The 18568-nt window shown below is 36.5% G+C and overlaps 1 protein-coding gene across 8 annotated transcripts in view; it reads left to right on the forward strand.

The window, feature by feature from the left end:
• The first annotated feature begins 1657 nt into the window (after positions 1–1657).
• Positions 1658–18568, forward strand: part of LOC109077484 (regulator of G-protein signaling 9-binding protein B-like) — a 31430-nt gene continuing 14519 nt past the window's right edge. Inside the window, exons 1-9 of one of the 8 annotated variants that reach the window (XM_042760553.1) lie at positions 1658–1819; positions 2152–2205; positions 11995–12027; positions 12183–12260; positions 12995–13068; positions 16034–16182; positions 16515–16568; positions 16770–16802; positions 16958–17035. The gene's annotated coding sequence lies outside the window, so the exon portion shown is untranslated. Of the gene's footprint in view, positions 1820–2151; positions 2206–11211; positions 11385–11716; positions 11771–11994; positions 12028–12182; positions 12261–12290; positions 12692–12994; positions 13069–16033; positions 16183–16514; positions 16569–16769; positions 16803–16957; positions 17036–18568 lie in introns of those variants that run through there. The other 7 variants (XM_042760554.1, XM_042760556.1, XM_042760558.1 and 4 more) reach the window with 7 other exon arrangements.

Raw genomic sequence — 18568 nt, forward strand, 5'->3', positions numbered from 1 at the left:
TGAAGAGGGTCTCTATACACTCTACTGTGAAGTTGAATCGATCCTTAATAATCGTCCTATATACAGAGCATCTATGGATATTAATGATTTGGAAGCCCTTACTCCTAACCATCTCCTCCTATTGAAAACACAGCCATCTTTACCACCTGGACTGTTTACGAAGGATGACTTGTATTCACGACGAAGGTGGCGACAAGTTCAGTATGTGGTGGATTTATTTTGAAAGAGATGGATTGGGGAGTATCTCCCTCAACTTGAAGAATGCCAGAAGTGGCTGGTTAAAAAATGCAACTTTCAACTGGGAGACGTTGTGCTCATAGTGGATGATACTGCTCCAAGGAGTTCATGGATCATAGGCAAAGTTATTCAGATCATGCAAGATAAAAGAGGATTGACGCATCAAGTAAGAATCAAGACCAAGAGCACCTGCTTGAATCGGCCCATCACTAAGATTTGCCGCCTTCTTGAAGCAGAGGACCTTTAAAACTGACTGACTGACTAACTGACTAACTTATGAGAGCTCTCAAATGACTTACTAAAGACTTAGAAGACTGACTATAGACTGTTGGATTGACATTGACCTGTTGACTTTCTTTAACTGATTACGGACATTGCTCATACATTGGAGAACTGGGTATTTGCGCACACACACGCTAATTTGTATATACATTTATTTGTGAAAATAGAATTCATTGATATGTATCTATACTTGGGTGAATTTTGTTTTGTGATTATTACGGTTAGAAGTGTAATAATCAGGGGCTGAATTGTAGGTGCGAGAAAGGTTAGTCTTTTATTTTAAAATTGTCATTTCCTGTTTTGCTACGTCACTTGGGTTTAGGTGCATATGTACCTGTTAGTTTTCCCGGTGTTGAGACAGGAAGGGGTGAGTAGCTGGAGCACTTACTTTCTGTTGACCATTTTGTTTTGTTTGTTTAATTTCATTTTTGTTTATTGTCCGTTTTATACTTTTTTGTCATCATTTATCTTTGTTGTTACTTTTCACGTTGTAAAGACAACCTTCTGTTTTATGCATCGAAACGCATGACGGATTCATTCCACTACTCAGCCTCTTAGCAGATACTGGATGCCGCTACAATACTCACCGGACATGTCACCCATTGAGCATGTTTGGGATGCTCTGGATCAGAGTATACGACAGCGTGTTCCAATTCCTGCCAATATCCAGCAACTTCGCACAGCCATTGAAGAGGAGTGGACCAACATTCCACAGGCCACAATCAACAACAACATTTGCGTGAGGCAAATGGTGGTCACACCAGATACTGACTGGTTTTTAGAAACCAGAAATTTAAAAGTGTGAAAGTATTAACAAATTACCTTCAGGGAACCATAACCCCAAAATCTCAGAAAAGTCTTTCTTTCTGCATCAATATTTTGGACATGCTAAATATTACTGTAGCTATATTATAAGTCTGAATATGTATACATGAATGTTAATCAAAAATGTTTCGGCACTAACTGTACATTGATAGATAAGACTGATGCGAATTCACATTCTAGGGGTTTATTTTTGAGAGTAAATTTTTGGTTTGACATTTTTAGAGTCTTGGTTAAAAAACAAAAAACAAACAAACAAAAAAACTATTGACCCAACAGTTGAATGACCATCAGTTTGTTCATGGCTCCTCCCTGTTGAAAGCAACCAGCTCTGGCACATATAAAAAACCTCTTCTAAACCTCTCTGACATCTCAGTTACAAAACCTCCAGCTCAATAATACAGAGACACTGAGAATGGAAACAAAAGTGTTCATCTGTGTTCTGTGTGCCTGTTTGGTAACACTCTTAGTGCATAAGGTATGTAAAAATATTTCTCCTATAGCATTAATCAGACACTCCTGACAGCTTCAGTGTTGCGGTTATTGAAAAACAGTTACTAACATAGTGTATGTATTTCTGGTCTGAGATGTATGTAAATTTAGGATTATTGATGAATGACTGATGATGAGTCCCTGATTGTATTTGTTATTTAGCCAATGCCCATTGTACTCTTCAGAATTGGTTTAGCTGTATATCTTAGCTAATTTTCATAGTGGATATAGTGACAAATGTATCAGAATTGTATTTTTTATATTTTTCGCTATCACCTTTAGTGTTGTTTTTAATAATACCCCCTGATCTTTCCACAGACATCATCAGCCGCAATAAATGAAGGCATATTTCTATCATACAAACCCTCTGAGGTAATTAGCTGCTTTTAAAAGTCTAAATTTAAAACAAGCAATAACACTTTTGTGTCCAAGACAAAGTGTTCATAAATGCAGTGTGAAATGACAAAAGTATGAACATTCCCAAAAATACTTCTGTATTAATTCATGATGGAGATATCATAACTTTTAACAATTATGCTAGCATAGCTGCTATTTAAGAGAATAAACCACATTTTTTGCCTCATTAATATCTACAGCAAGGTCCTTTAATGGAAGTAATTACGAGCAGGTGAGTGCCATTTTAGCTTTAAACAGAGTAATATTAGAAACCATGTCATACAATATCATGCTGTAAATCTCACCTCTAGTGAGATAAAGAGCTTTAAAAGATTTCAGATTAAATGTATGTTCTTTTATATATCTTCTGATTTTTATCCACAACAGATGACTAACCTTACCCTAAATACAAATACAACCCAAGAAAGTATTTTGGAAAAGACCATTGCGCCGAACCTTGTAGAGGTACTGTTCAGTGCTTTCATTTCTCATGAAAAAAGAAAGAAAAAAAAAACTGACCTACTCAGAAATCTATCCTGTAAGTCAGGGGTCTCCAACCCTGCTCCTGGAGAGCTACTGTCCTGCAAATTTCAGCTCCAACCCCAATCAAACACACCCGAACCAGCTAATCAAGGTGTTCAGGGCTATTTGATAATTACAGACAGGTGTGTTGGAGCAGGGTTGGAACTGATGATAGCTCTCCAGGAGCAGGGTTGGAGATCCCTGCAATACATTTTATCTAGGGGTTGTAGGGTTCTTAGGGAAATCATTTATGAAATTATATGAGTTTTTCTGGTCATCATTTATTCACGCTCGTGTCGTTCCCAACCGTATACTGTTATTTTCTGCATGGAACACAAAAGGAGGTAGTTTGATGTCTATATTCACACAACCACATACATGGGGGGGTGAGTAAATGATAACACAAGGCTAAATATTACTTTAAATGATTTACATAGTGTTACAGCCATAGCTGCTTGTGGTTTGTCAAATAACACATGAGGGCCCTCTTGTGTGCAGCCTTTAGTAAAATAACATGTAAACCAAGGAGGGCTCTTAGTCTGCAGTCTGTCAGCCACTAGATGGAGTCATGAGCTCTTGGGTTTTTGTCCTTTGCTCAGTTATTCTAGCCTCAGTAAACATTAGTGAAGAAAAAAAAAGTCACCTTTAGTGAGTTTTTAAGCTATATATATATACGTGTGTGTGTGTGTGTGTGTGTGTGTGTGTGTGTGGGCCCATATAGTGAAGTGTTTAACGGTTTTCTTTCACCAGAACGATGGGAAACAAAACTACACACAAGTCTCAAACACAACTCAAGGGTTACAAAACCCCGAAATCAAGTAATGGTAAGTCAAAGTTTCATGCTATTCGAGTAAAAAATTGCATTGTTTTTTTGCATGTTATCTGTGAAAAGTTGTGTAACTCTTTTTTTTTTTTTTTCTCAGATAAAAGACACAAAGAGAACTGGAAAACAACCTGTTAAACAGTCAACTCTGATGCAATGACATGCTTTAATGTTTGTTGAACAAATTACATTTGCATTGTAGAATATGTAACATCAAATGCAAAAGATGTGCCTGTGTAAATGTACAAGAAAAAAAAAGAAACCCAACTCATGACTGTGCTATGCTACACAGTGAATGATATAACACAGAGTATACAGTATATCAAAAGAAGAGAATTGCAATTGTTTACCAAGTAAATTTAAACAAGTACACTGGTAAAAAATTTCTGCTTGATTTACTTAAAATATGATGAATCTTTTTTCTGTCTGTTGAAAGAATGTACAGGTCCTTCTCAAAAAATTAGCATATTGTGAAAAAGTTCATTATTTTCCATAATGTAATGATAAAAATTAAACTTTCATATATTTTAGATTCATTGCACACCAACTGAAATATTTCAGGTCTTTTATTGTTTACTGATACTGATGATTTTGGCATACAGCTCATGAAAACCCAAAATTCCTATCTCAAAAAATTAGCATATTTCATCCGACCAATAAAAGAAAAGTGTTTTTAATACAAAAAAAGTCAACCTTCAAATAATTATGTTCAGTTATGCACTCAATACTTGGTCGGGAATCCTCTTGCAGAAATGACTGCTTCAATGCGGCGTGGCATGGAGGCAATCAGCCTGTGGCACTGCTGAGGTGTTATGGAGGCCCAGGATGCTTCGATAGCGGCCTTAAGCTCATCCAGAGTGTTGGGTCTTGTGTCTCTCAACTTTCTCTTCACAATATCCCACAGATTCTCTATGGGGTTCAGGTCAGGAGAGTTGGCAGGCCAATTGAGCACAGTAATACAGTACCATGGTCAGTAAACCATTTACCAGTAGTTTTGGCACTGTGAGCAGGTGCCAGGTCGTGCTGAAAAACGAAATCTTCATCTCCATAAAGCTTTTCAGCAGATGGAAGCATGAAGTGCTCCAAAATCTCCTGATAGCTAGCTGCATTGACCCTGCCCTTGATAAAACACAGTGGACCAACACCAGCAGCTGACATGGCACCCCAGACCATCACTGACTATGGGTACTTGACACTGGACTTCAGGCATTTTGGCATTTCCTTCTCCCCAGTCTTCCTCCAGACTCTGGCACCTTGATTTCCGAATGACATGCAAAATTTGCTTTCATCCGAAAAAAAGTACTTTGGACCACTGAGCAACAGTCCAGTGCTGCTTCTCTGTAGCCCAGGTCAGGCGCTTCTGCCGCTGTTTCTGCTTCAAAAGCACACGCCTGTGCACGGTGGCTCTGGATGTTTCTACTCCAGACTCAGTCCACCTGCTTCCGCAGGTCCCCGAAGGTCTGGAATCGGTCCTTCTCCACAATCTTCCTCAGGGTCCGGTCACCTCTTCTCGTTGTGCAGCGTTTTTTTGCCACACTTTTTCCTTCCCACAGACTTCCCACTGAGGCGCCTTGATACAGCACTCTGGGAACAGTCTATTCGTTCAGAAATTTCTTTCTGTGTCTTACCCTCTCGCTTGAGGGTGTCAGTGATGGCCTTCTGGACAGCAGTCAGGTCAGCAGTCTTACCCATGATTGCGGTTTTGAGTAATGAACCAGGCTGGGAGTTTTTTAAAAGCCTCAGGAATCTTTTGCAGGTGTTTAGAGTTAATTAGTTGATTCAGATGATTAGGTTAATAGCTCGTTTAGAGAACCTTTTCATTATATGCTAATTTTTTGAGATAGGAATTTTGGGTTTTCATGAGCTGTATGCCAAAATCATCAGTATTAAAACAATAAAAGACCTGAAATATTTCAGTTGGTGTGCAATGAATCTAAAATATATGAAAGTTTAATTTTTATCATTACATTACGGAAAATAATGAACTTTTTCACAATATGCTATTTTTTTGAGAAGGACCTGTACACACAAATACAGGAATGGTTAATTTTATTAGCCTATGTATGCTTATCAAAGGTTAAATTTTCATTATTTTTTTATAATGTCAAAATAATTTAATTAACGGTTTATTGGGAAAGATGTTCCTGAGTTAAAACTTAACTCATTTGAAATCACATCTCGAACTGTAATCATCTCAAACTGTGATAATCCACTGATTATTTGTTCTTAAATAACATAATATGAAAACTACATGAAGTAGCCAACAAGCCTACAAAACTACCAATGTTAAATGCCAAGATAATCTGATTTATAATCTCTTGGGTAGAGGTTTAAACCCTAAGCCTAGACGCTGTGAATGGAGAAATCACAAAACAAAGAGGCCGTTGATAATTTAGGCCTATGTCTTCTCACATTCATATGGAAAGAGATTGTCACCTGCTGATCTGTTTGTTTTTTCTTGCTTTACTTGGTTTAGGTGACACAGCTCGCTAATGTCTGTGTGAAGATTTAGCTAAACCAAGGCCATATCCACACCTCTCCATCTCTCAGCACATACCACTGCACCGGTAGCAGAGTTAATGATGCATGAGACACCAGTTTCTACCTTTTCAGTTCTCATAAAAGTATTGTTGTCCACCAAATATCTGTATATGGCTAACCTCTGCAGCAGTAGATGGTGTTGTGTTTATGGCTTTCTCTACATGAGTATTTCGTGGACAGAGCTGCTCTCGCAATTTATTTTGCTTCTCCCTGTTTAATACACATTCAAGTATAACTTTATTGACTTCCATTTTAAAGTATTGTTAAATTGTTGTTGAAGAGGTAACGATTTACAACATCACTTATTTGAACTGGACAAACACCTCTTGAATTTGTGTAATGCTCACAATCTGAAACATTCAATCATTTATTCAGTTTTAATACGATTGATTAATGAAAAGGTGAACTTGAATATTTGAAGCATTGACGTATAAACTATGGTGTTTACCGGGATCTCATCCAGTAATCCAGAAAGGTGTCTCTGACAGGATCTCATTAGAAACTCCAACCCGATTAGTCTACGAGTAAAGAGGACATTAAAGTGTCATAGCTTGGGAAACCCAAAATTGGTGGTCATTTGTTGATGGGATAACTGTGGTGTGTAAAAAGCATCAGATTTTGGATGTTTGTACTCACCAGCGTGTTATACATGGTATTACAACCGCTAGGGGTAAGACGTAATAGATAAATATAGTAAAAAAAAAATAAAAAAAAAAACACACAGACTTCCAGCAGGCCGCCAGACCAAACAAAAGAACCAAAGAAAACACAAAGTATAAGTTAGCTTTATTGTACATCATCAAGGAAGACTCAATCACCAATTAATAGAATTCATTAAGGGACCCACAGCCCAAACAAAGAAATAACAATAAAACCAAATATAAGTGACAAATATAAAGACATAAAGAGATAAGAATAATAAAGTGGAATTTTTCGTCAGAGAGACCCAAGGCCCAAAATTAACAAAACCAAATAAAATAAAACGGTTATAAATAAACTGTCACAAAGAAAATAAATAAATAAATACAATCAACCTAACCTAACTACTCTTAACCAAAAAAACATGGTAGAAATGAGATTTAAACAAAAGGGCAGGTCTCCCCTACATTACTACCACATTCCAAAGGAAATGAACAATCAAAAACACTTACAATACATTTTGATCTGGCGGCTAACAGGGAGTCTGAATCAGTGCGACCGGCCCGAAGTCGCACCAACCCACTTCTGGATATTTATAAAATCTTACCACTGGGTCGACATGTTCATTGATTTATGGCTTCGTTTGCACCAGGGGCATAGCCATCATTTCAGAAGTGAGGGGGACAGAAATGTTATATATATATATATATATTATATAACATTACATTATAATATTTCTGTAATCTATATACCAGTCAACAGTTTTTGAGCAATGTTGTGAAATATTTTTACTATTTAAAATAACTGCTTTCTATTTGAATATATTTTAAAATGTTATCTATTCCTGTGATCAAAGCCGAATTTTCAGCATTATTACTCCAGTTTTCAGTGTCACATGATCCTTCAGAAATCATTCTAATATGCTGATTTGCTGCTCAACAAACCTTTATTATTATTATTATTATTATTATTATTATTATTATCAATATTTAAAACAGTTGAGAATTTTTTTTCAGGATTCTTTGATGAATGAAAGATCCAAAAGATTTCATTTATGTCAAATAAAAAGCTTTTGTAACATTATACACTATACCATTCAAAAGTCAGTATAATTTTTATTTTTCAGAGCTTTTACGGGTTTGGAACGACATAGGAGTAAATGATTAATGACAAAATTTTCTTTTTGGGGTGGACTAACCCTTAAGGGCCTGTTCTCCAATGATTCTGTTCATCTCCCCTGTAGTGGGGGCAATGTTATTCATCACAGATGTGGATATGAAAATCCAATTCTGAATGTGCTTTAGCAGTTGCGTTTGGCCATGTGGGTAAAACATTCATGTTTTTGTCAGTTACTTTAATGTAATGAGACCTTTAATGAAGTTTCTGGCTTTCTGATAGTGGTTATGTCATATTGTTTTTCATTAGCCAGTTTGTCAACAGAAGTGATGAGAGATAAGAACAAACCTTTGCCCCTAACAGTGCACACACAACCCGATACGAATTCTGTTCACGGGAAATAGACTATTTTTGCTGAAATAAATGTAATTTTAATCTTAACACAGTTAAGACCCCACTATTCAAACTGTTTTCCTGCTTTAAGCTGGAGAGCAGGTCTACCATAGTCTCATTATAGATTTCCAGAAAGGAAAGATGAACAGAGAAAGTATGATCTGTGTGACGCTCCACCTCCTGAAAAACCTGAGAAAATGAGAGATGATTTGTTAGCCATAAGAGCAGAAGCATTGACTATGTGCTTTGTAAGGGAAACAGGTCAATTTAGCTCAAAGGGAATCATTTAAGATTTTAAAGGGAATTTGAACAGAATCACTGTTTCACGGCTGATCACTGAAACGGCCAGCGATTCAATGAACGAGCCGTTTAACATCAAATCTGCGCTGGATATTAATATCCAAAGTATAGTGAAAACACTATTAATTAGCACAGTAACAAGATCGGCAGTTTAAGACATTAACTTGTAAGCACAAAACACAAGATACTTCTCTTTTCAATATGAATAAGGCTTTATTAGATAAATCTAAGACATATAAACTAATCTAACACATAAGCACACACACTCACACATTCACACAAGTTGCAGGAGGATAGAGAGTTAGGAAAGGATGAGTTTAAGAGAATGAAAATGTGAAATCCCAAGTTTACAGCAATACGTGAAATTGCATAGACATAAACAACCATTAATCACTTAATTAACCCTCGCACTGAGTTCCTCAATGAGGTTAAAATTATGTTAGATAACACAAGTACAGATGTGAGTCTGGAGGTTACTTGCGTTGCCTGTTTAACGGGGTTCCCTTTGTTGTCGCTGAAAAGGGGGTTTCCCGAAGTTGCTGATTGGCTGGAAGTTCAGTAGTCGTTGAAGTGACGTCTTGGGAAGCCCGTGGTTGGGCGTTGGCTGAAGATGCGGAGTTGTGGGCTGGTTGAAGTTGAACGGGCACTCGAGGTCAGACTCGGAGACACGGCGTTACAAAACTTAACTCAGAACACGAAACTCTCAAACGGAAAAGAAAAGAAGTAAAGTTTGACGAGACTAGGTGGTGTTTCTTCTCATCGTGGCTAAGTAGCAGCAGGCGTGCAGGCCGAAGCACGCTGGAACCGCGCTCAAAGAACGCTAAAAGTGATGACGAAGCATGACTAAAAGCCGGCATGACTGATAGCAAAAGCTAAACAAAAGCTCAAAGCTAAAAGCAAAATTTGATGGTGTCCTGAGTATTTAAACTGGCCTTTTGGCCACACCTTAAATGTTGTCTTGACCAATTAGATACTGTCTTTTCTCAGGGTGTTGCGATGTTTGTCCCACCCATTCATAAATCATATGTTATCTTATCAAGCTCGTGGTCCGAATTTTCCCGCTCTTGCAGGGTATAATTTGGACATGATTCCTATAACAAGAATATGATACATTTGACAAATAACTGATGGTCAGAAACTTTTCAAGCAAGAAGATTCGAACACACACATACTAAACATGAATATGATCCCTTAAGCTATTCAAGAGTTATTTAAAAATACATACACAATAAGTGATTAGAAACATTAAAGTCAAATGTGTGGGTTACAGGTATAAAATGGAGTTAAGCAATGGACTGATATCCATTTAGAAGTCTTTTTTTGAGTTCATTTTGGTGCATATATGCATTGGAAGGCATTCTCTGTGCCATTCTGGGGAGTAAGGATATCTTCTGTGAAGACCAGAGGGGTTAACAGGTCTCCTTAGGAATTTCAGTCTGGTTCTGCTAGGTGGGGGGAAGTCAATCCAACGATCTTGTTTACTCTCTCACGGCTTTACATGTGAGGGTCAGACTGTCCATCTCTTCGATTACTTGCCCCAAATTAGACAATCTCTTCTTCGAATTGAAATTGTCAATAATTGTTCTAATGGTGTTAATGTTGAAAGCTGTTCTGTGAAAGAGTTGGTTATCAGACTGTGGTGCTAGGAGTTGATTTACAACATCCTGCCTTTCTGTGGAATTCGGCTCATGTTTCAACCAGGCTCCCGATCGAATCTTTAATTTGTCTGGTTCACGCTACAGCTTCTTTATTTTGTGTGTTTATCGCTTCATGTAGGGCTAAATGGATGATGCCTCTCTGTTTGTAAGTCTCTGCAGCACCTGTCATAGTGTATGTTTTCCCAGCCCCAGTTTGCCCAAAGCTAAAATTGTACCTAAACACGATCATAGGTGTCTTCTGTGACACATACAGCACCCCATTCAGCTGAAATACCCATGAGCTCAGCTGATTATTCCTCTTTCCTTTCTTGGAGTCTTTCCTTAAACTCACTTTTAATTTAAAATAGAAGTTTATATACCATTGCCTTTACTGAAAATGTATATTTTTTATTCTTGATCAACACAAAACCCTGTTCTTTTATGAAAGTCTGTTTTAATAAATAGTATGTAGTTATGAATATATACAATATTTTATATTGCACTAACACTAACCCCCTTCCCCCCACTCCACCCATTAAAAGAAATCGGACCCCCATAAGACTTGATTGAGTTCGATCACTGGACAGAAGTAAGGTGCTTTCAATTAAATGTACTGTTGAGTAAAGAGAGGAAACAAATAAATAAATGCATAAACCTAGATCTCCTGACCCAAAATATTATGGAAATTTAAAAGTGTGAAAGTATTAACAAATTAATTTCAGTGAACCATAACCCCAAAATCTCAGAAAAGTCTTTCTTTCTGCATCAGTATTATGGACATGTTAAATATTACTGTAGCTGTATTATAAGTCTGAATATGTATACATGAATGTTAATCAAAAATGTTTCGGCACTAACTGTAACATTGATAGATAAGATTGAAGCGAATTCACATTCTAGGGATGTATTTTTGAGAGTCAATTTTTGTTTTGACATTTTGAGAGTCTTGATTACAAAAAAAAAAAAAAAAACTATTGACCCAACAGTTGAATGACCATCAGTTTGTTAATGGCTCCTCCCTGTTGAAATCAACCAGCTCTGGCACATATAAAAACCTCTTCTAAACCTCTCTGGCATCTCAGCTACAAAACCTCCAGCTCAATAATACAGAGACACTGAGAATGGAAACAAAAGTGTTCATCTGTGTTCTGTGTGCCTGTTTGGTAACACTCTTAGTGCATAAGGTATGTAAAAATATTTCTCCTATAGCATTAATCAGACACTCCTGGCAGCTTCAGTGTTGCGGTTATTGAAAAACAGTTACTAACATAGTGCATGTATTTCTGGTCTGAGATGTATGTATATTTAGGATTAATGATGAATGACTGATGATGAGTCCCTGATTGTATTTGTTATTTAGCTAATGCACATTGTACTCTTCAGAATTGGTTTAGCTGTATATCTTAGCAAATTTTCATAGTGGATATAGTGACAAATGTATCAGAATTGTATTTTTTCTATTGTTCGCTATCACTTTTAGTGTTGTTTTTAATAATACCCCCTGATCTTTCCACAGACATCATCAGAATCAGTAAATCCCGACATATTTCTATCATACAAACCCTCTGAGGTAATTAGCTGCCTTTAAAAGTCTAAATTTAAAACAAGCAATAACACTTTTGTGTCCAAGACAAAGTGTTCATAAATGCAGTGTGAAATGACAAAAGTATGAACATTCCCAAAAATACTTCTGTATTAATTCATGATGGAGATATCATAACTTTTAACAATTATGCTAGCATAGCTGCTATTTAAGAGAATAAACCTCATTTTTTGCCTCATTAATATCTACAGCAAGGTCCTGTTAATGGAAGTAATTACGAGCAGGTGAGTGCCATTTTAGCTTTAAACAGAGTTATATTAGAAACCATGTCATACAATATCATGCTGCAAATCTCACCTCTAGTGAGATAAAGAGCTTTAAAAGATTTCAGATTAAATGTATGTTCTTTTATATATCTTTTGATTTTTATCCACAACAGATGAGTAACCTTACCCTAAATACAAATACAACCCAAGAAAGTATTTTGGAAAAGACCATTGCGCCGAACCTTGCAGAGGTACTGTTCAGTGCTTTCATTTCTCATGAAAAAAGAAAAAAAAAAACTGACCTACTCAGAAATCTATCCTGTAAGTCAGGGGTCTCCAACCCTGCTCCTGGAGAGCTACTGTCCTGCAAATTTCAGCTCCAACTCCAATCAAACACACCCGAACCAGCTAATCAAGGTGTTCAGGGCTACTTGATAATTACAGACAGGTGTGTTGGAACTGAAGTCTGCAGGATGATAGCTCTCCAGGAGCAGGGTTGGAGATCCCTGCAATACATTTTATCTAGGGGTTGTAGGGTTCTCAGGGAAATTAAGTTATATGAGTTTTTCTGGTCATCATTTATTCACACTCGTGTCGTTCCCAACCGTATACTGTTATTTTCTGCATGGAACACAAAAGGAGGTAGTTTGATGTCTATATTCACACAACCACATACATGGGGGTGAGTAAATGATAACACAAGGCTAAATATTACTTTAAATGATTTACATAGTGTTACAGCCATAGCTGCTTGTGGTTTGTCTAATAACACATGAGGGCCCTCTTGTGTGCAGCCTTTAGTAAAATAACATGTAAACCAAGGAGGGCTCTTAGTCTGCAGTCTGTCAGCCACTAGATGGAGTCATGAGCTCTTGGGTTTTTGTCCTTTGCTCAGTTATTCTAGCCTCAGTAAACATTAGTGAGTTTTTAAGCTATATATATGAAGGCCCATATAGTGAAGTGTTTAACGGTTTTCTTTCACCAGAACGATGGGAAACAAAACTACACACAAGTCTCAAACACAACTCAAGGGTTACAAAACCCCGAAATCAAGTAATGGTAAGTCAAAGTTTCATGCTCTTCAAGTAAAACACATAAAATTGCATAGTTTTTTTTTTTTTTTTTGCATGTTATTTGTGAAAAGTTGTTTAACGTTTTTTTCTCAGATAAAAGACACAAAGAGAACTGGAAAACAACCTGTTAAACAGTCAACCCTGATAAAATGACATGCTTTAATGTTTGTTGAACAAATTACCTTTGCATTGTAGAATATGTAACATCAAATGCAAAAGATGTGCCTGTGTAAATGTACAAGAAAAAAAAGAAACCCAACTCATGACTGTGCTATGCTACACAGTGAATGATATAACACTGAGAGTAGTACAGTATATCAAAAGAAGAGAATTGCAATTGTTTACCAAGTAAAGTTAAACAAGTACACTGATACAAATTTTCTGCTTGATTTACTTAAAATATGATGAATCTTTTTTTTTTTTTTTTTTGTATAAATGTATTATGTAGATCAATCAAGACTACAGATAAATATAGTAATAAAAAAAAAAAAAACACACACACACAACAGACTTGCAGCAGGCCGCCAGACCAAACAAAAGAACCAAAGAAAACACAAAGCATAAGTTAGCTTTATTGTACATCATCAAGGAAGACTCAATCACCAATTAATAGAATTCATTAAGGGACCCACAGCCCAAACAAAGAAATAACAATAAAACCAAATATAAGGGACAAATATAAAGACATAAAGAGATAAGAATAATAAAGTGGTATTTTTCGTCAGAGAGACCCAAGGCCCAAAATAAACAAACCCAAATAAAATAAAACGGTTATAAATAAACTGTCACAAAGAAAATAAATAAATAAATAAATACAATCAACCTAACCTAACTACTCTTAACCAAAAAAACATGGTAGAAATGAGATTTAAACAAAAGGGCAGGTCTCCCCTACATTACTACCACATTCCAAAGGAAATGAACAATCAAAAACACTTACAATACATTTTGATCTGGCGGCTAACAGGGAGTCTGAATCAGTGCGACCGGCCCGAAGTCGCACCAACCCACTTCTGGAAAACGGATAAGATGTTTTAAAAAGGACTCCCAGCTGATCACCCAATTACCGCTGATAGACGGCAGCACTCAGTCAACAGTTTTTGAGCAATGTTGTGAAATATTTTTACTATTTAAAATAACTGCTTTCTATTTGAATATATTTTAAAATGTCATTTATTCCTGTGATCAAAGCCGAATTTTCAGCATTATTACTCCAGTCTTCAATGTCTCATGATCCTTCAGAAATCATTATAATATGCTGATTTGCTGCTCAACAAACCTTTATTATTATTATTATTATTATTATTATTATTATTATTATTATTATCAATATTTAAAACAGTTGAGAATTTTTTTTCAGGATTCTTTGATGAATGAAAGATCCAAAGATCAGCATTTATGTCAAATAAAAAGCTTTTGTAACATTAGACACTATACCATTCAAAAGTCAATATAATTTTTTTTTTCTGAGCTTTTATGGGTTTGGAACGACATAGGAGTAAATGATTAATGACAAAATTTTCTTTTTGGGGTGGACTAACCCTTAAGGGCCTGTTCTCCAATGATTCTGTTCATCTCCCCTGTAGTGGGGGCAATGTTATTCATCACAGATGTGGATATGAAAATCCAATTCTGAATGTGCTTTAGCAGTTGCGTTTGGCCATGTGGGTAAAACATTCATGTTTTTGTCAGTTACTTTAATGTAATGAGACCTTTAATGAAGTTTCTGGCTTTCTGATGGTGGTTATGTCATATTGTTTTTCATTAGCCAGTTTGTCAACAGAAGTGATGAGAGATAAGAACAAACCTTTGCCCCTAACAGTGCACACACAACCCGATACGAATTCTGTTCACGGGAAATATATATTTTTGCTGAAATAAATGTCATTTTAATCTTAACACAGTTAAGACCCCACTATTCAAACTTTTTCCCTGCTTTAAGCTGGAGAGCAGGTCTACCATAGTCTCATTATAGATTTCCAGAAAGGAAAGATGAACAGAGAAAGTATGATCTGTGTGACGCTCCACCTCCTGAAAAACCTGAGAAAATGAGAGATGATTTGTTAGCCATAAGAGCAGAAGCATTGACTATGTGCTTCTTTATCATAAGTCTGGATCACCTCCTGTAGGGCTCGAGGAATGATGCCTCTCTGTTTGTAAGTCTCTGCAGCACCTGTCATAGTGTATGTTTTCCCAGCCCCAGTTTGCCCAAAGCTAAAATTGTACCTAAACACGATCATAGGTGTCTTCTGTGACACATACAGCACCCCATTCAGCTGAAATACCCATGAGCTCAGCTGATTATTCCTCTTTCCTTTCTTGGAGTCTTTCCTTAAACTCACTTTCAATTTAAAAAAGAAGTTTATATACCATTGCCTTTACTGAAAATGTATATTTTTTATTCTTGATCAACACAAAACCCTGTTCTTTTATGAAAGTCTGTTTTAATAAATAGTATGTAGTTATGAATATATACAATATTTTATATTGCACTAACACTTTTATATTGATCACTGGACAGAAGTAAGGTGCTTTCAATGTAAAGTACTGTTGAGGAAAGAGAGGAAACAAATAAATAAATGCATAAACATAGATCTCCTGACCCAAAATATTATGGAAATTTAAAAGTGTGAAAGTATTAACAAATTACTTTCAGCGAACCATAACCCCAAAATCTCAGAAAAGTCTTTCTTTCTGCATCAGTATTATGGACATGTTAAATATTACTGTAGCTGTATTATAAGTCTGAATATGTATACATGAATGTTAATCAAAAATGTTTCGGCACTAACTGTAAGATTGAAGCGAATTCACATTCTAGGGATTTATTTTTGAGAGTCAATTTTTGTTTTGACATTTTGAGAGTCTTGATTACAAAAAAAAAAAAAAAAAGCTATTGACCCAACAGTTGAATGACCATCAGTTTGTTCATGGCTCCTCCCTGTTGATAGCAACCAGCTCTATAAAAAACCTCTTCTAAACCTCTCTGGCATCTCAGCTACAAAACCTCCAGCTCAATAATACAGAGACACTGAGAATGGAAACAAAAGTGTTCATCTGTGTTCTGTGTGCCTGTTTGGTAACACTCTTAGTGGATAAGGTATGTAAAAATATTTCTCCTATAGCATTAATCAGACACTCCTGGCAGCTTCAGTGTTGCGGTTATTGAAAAACAGTTGCTAACATAGTGTATGTATTTCTGGTCTGAGATGTATGTAAATTTAGGATTATTGATGAATGACTGATGATGAGTCCCTGATTGTATTTGTTATTTAGCTAATGCCCATTGTACTCTTCAGAATTGGTTTAGCTGTATATCTTAGCTAATTTTCATAGTGGATATAGTGAAAAATGTATCAGAATTGTAATTTTTATATTGTTCGCTATCACTTTTAGTGTTGTTTTTAATAATACTCCCTGATCTTTCCACAGACATCATCAACCTTAATAAATGATGACACATTTCTATCATACAAACCCTCTGAGGTAATTTAAAACAAGCAATAACACTTTTGTATCCAAGACAAAGTGTTCATAAATGCAGTGTGAAATGACAAAATTATGAACATTCCCAAAAATATTTTTGTATTAATTCATGATAGAGACATCATAACTTTTAACAATTATGCTAGCATAGCTGCTGTTTAAGAGAATAAACCACATTTTTTGCCTCATTAATATCTACAGCAAGGTCCTGTTAATGGAAGTAATTACGAGCAGGTGAGTGCCATTTTAGCTTTAAACAGAGTAATATTAGAAACCATGTCATACAATATCATGCTGCAAATCTCACCTCTAGTGAGATAAAGAGCTTTAAAAGATTTCAGATTAAATGTATCTTCTTTTATATATCTTCTGATTTTTATCCACAACAGATGACTAACCTTACCCTAAATACAAATACAACCCAAGAAAGTATTTTGGAAAAGACCATTGCACCGAACCTTGTAGAGGTACTGTTCAGTGCTTTCATTTCTCATGAAAAAAGAAAAAAAAAACTGACCTACTCAGAAATCTATCCTGTAAGTCAGGGGTCTCCAACCCTGCTCCTGGAGAGCTACTGTCCTGCAAATTTCAACTCCAACTCCAATCAAACACACCCGAACCAGCTAATCAAGGTGTTCAGGGCTACTTGATAATTACAGACAGGTGTGTTGGAGCAGGGTTGGAACTGATGATAGCTCTCCAGGAGCAGGGTTGGAGATCCCTGCAATACATTTTATCTAGGGGTTGTAGGGTTCTTAGGGAAATCATTTATGAAATTATATGAGTTTTTCTGGTCATCATTTATTCACACTCGTGTCGTTCCCAACCGTATACTGTTATTTTCTGCATGGAACACAAAAGGAGGTAGTTTGATGTCTATATTCACACAACCACATACACGGGGGTGAGTAAATGATAACACAAGGCTAAATATTACTTTAAATGACTTACATAGTGTTACAGCAATAGCTGCTTGTGGTTTGTCAAACAACACATGAGGGCCCTCTTGTGTGCAGCCTTTAGTAAAATAACATGTAAATCGAGGAGGGCTCTTAGTCTGCAGTCTGTCAGCCACTAGATGGAGTCATGAGCTCTTGGGTTTTTGTCCTTTGCTCATTTATTCTAGCCTCAGTAAACTTTAGTGCAGAAAAAAAGTCAACTTAGGTGGGTTTTTAAGCTATATATATATATATATATATATATATATATATATATATATATATATATATATATATATATATATATATATATATATATATATATATACATACATATATACATACACACATTATATATATATATACAATATATATATATATATATATATATATATATATTATATACATGTATGTGGGCCCATATAGTGAAGTGTTTAACGGTTCCCTTTCAATACTTCACTCGTACTGCGTCGAAGACGCTTATGGGAAAAACTCCTTTTTTCTCCTGAACTGAAGCCTTATTCAATCACGCAGTGAAACTGCACGGCCATTGGTTCGTGCAGTGTTATTAAAACAAACCAATGGCTCGGCAGCGGTGCTGCACGAACCTATGGCAGTGAAGCCCGCCAAAATGGGCGGGGGATCTGGCTATATATTGGCCGCTTCGCCACAGGAATTCAGATTTCTTCTCCTTCAGCGACGACTGAGTCGTGCAGCCTTCTAGCATGGCAAGAAACGCAGTTTTCCTCACATAACACTCACGAGTGCTATGTCCCCACGCGGCAGACAAACACTCGAGTTAATCCAACCTCTGTCCATCCGGGCCTCACAATGGCAAACCATTCCCGGGGTATCAGATTGGGTCATGGGAATAATAAAACATGGCTATTCCCTTCAGTTCGCACGACGACCACCACGCTTTCGCGGGGTGGTCACCACTTCGGTGCACAACGAAAACGCTCACGTTCTTCGTGCCGAAGTAGAAAATCTGCTGGTGAAGGGAGCTATAGAAGTCGTTCCCCCAGCGCACCGTGACTCAGGGTTTTACAGCCGTTACTTTCT

The sequence above is a fragment of the Cyprinus carpio genome, chromosome A7 (genome assembly GCF_018340385.1).
Source record: "Cyprinus carpio isolate SPL01 chromosome A7, ASM1834038v1, whole genome shotgun sequence".
NCBI lineage: Eukaryota > Metazoa > Chordata > Actinopteri > Cypriniformes > Cyprinidae > Cyprinus > Cyprinus carpio.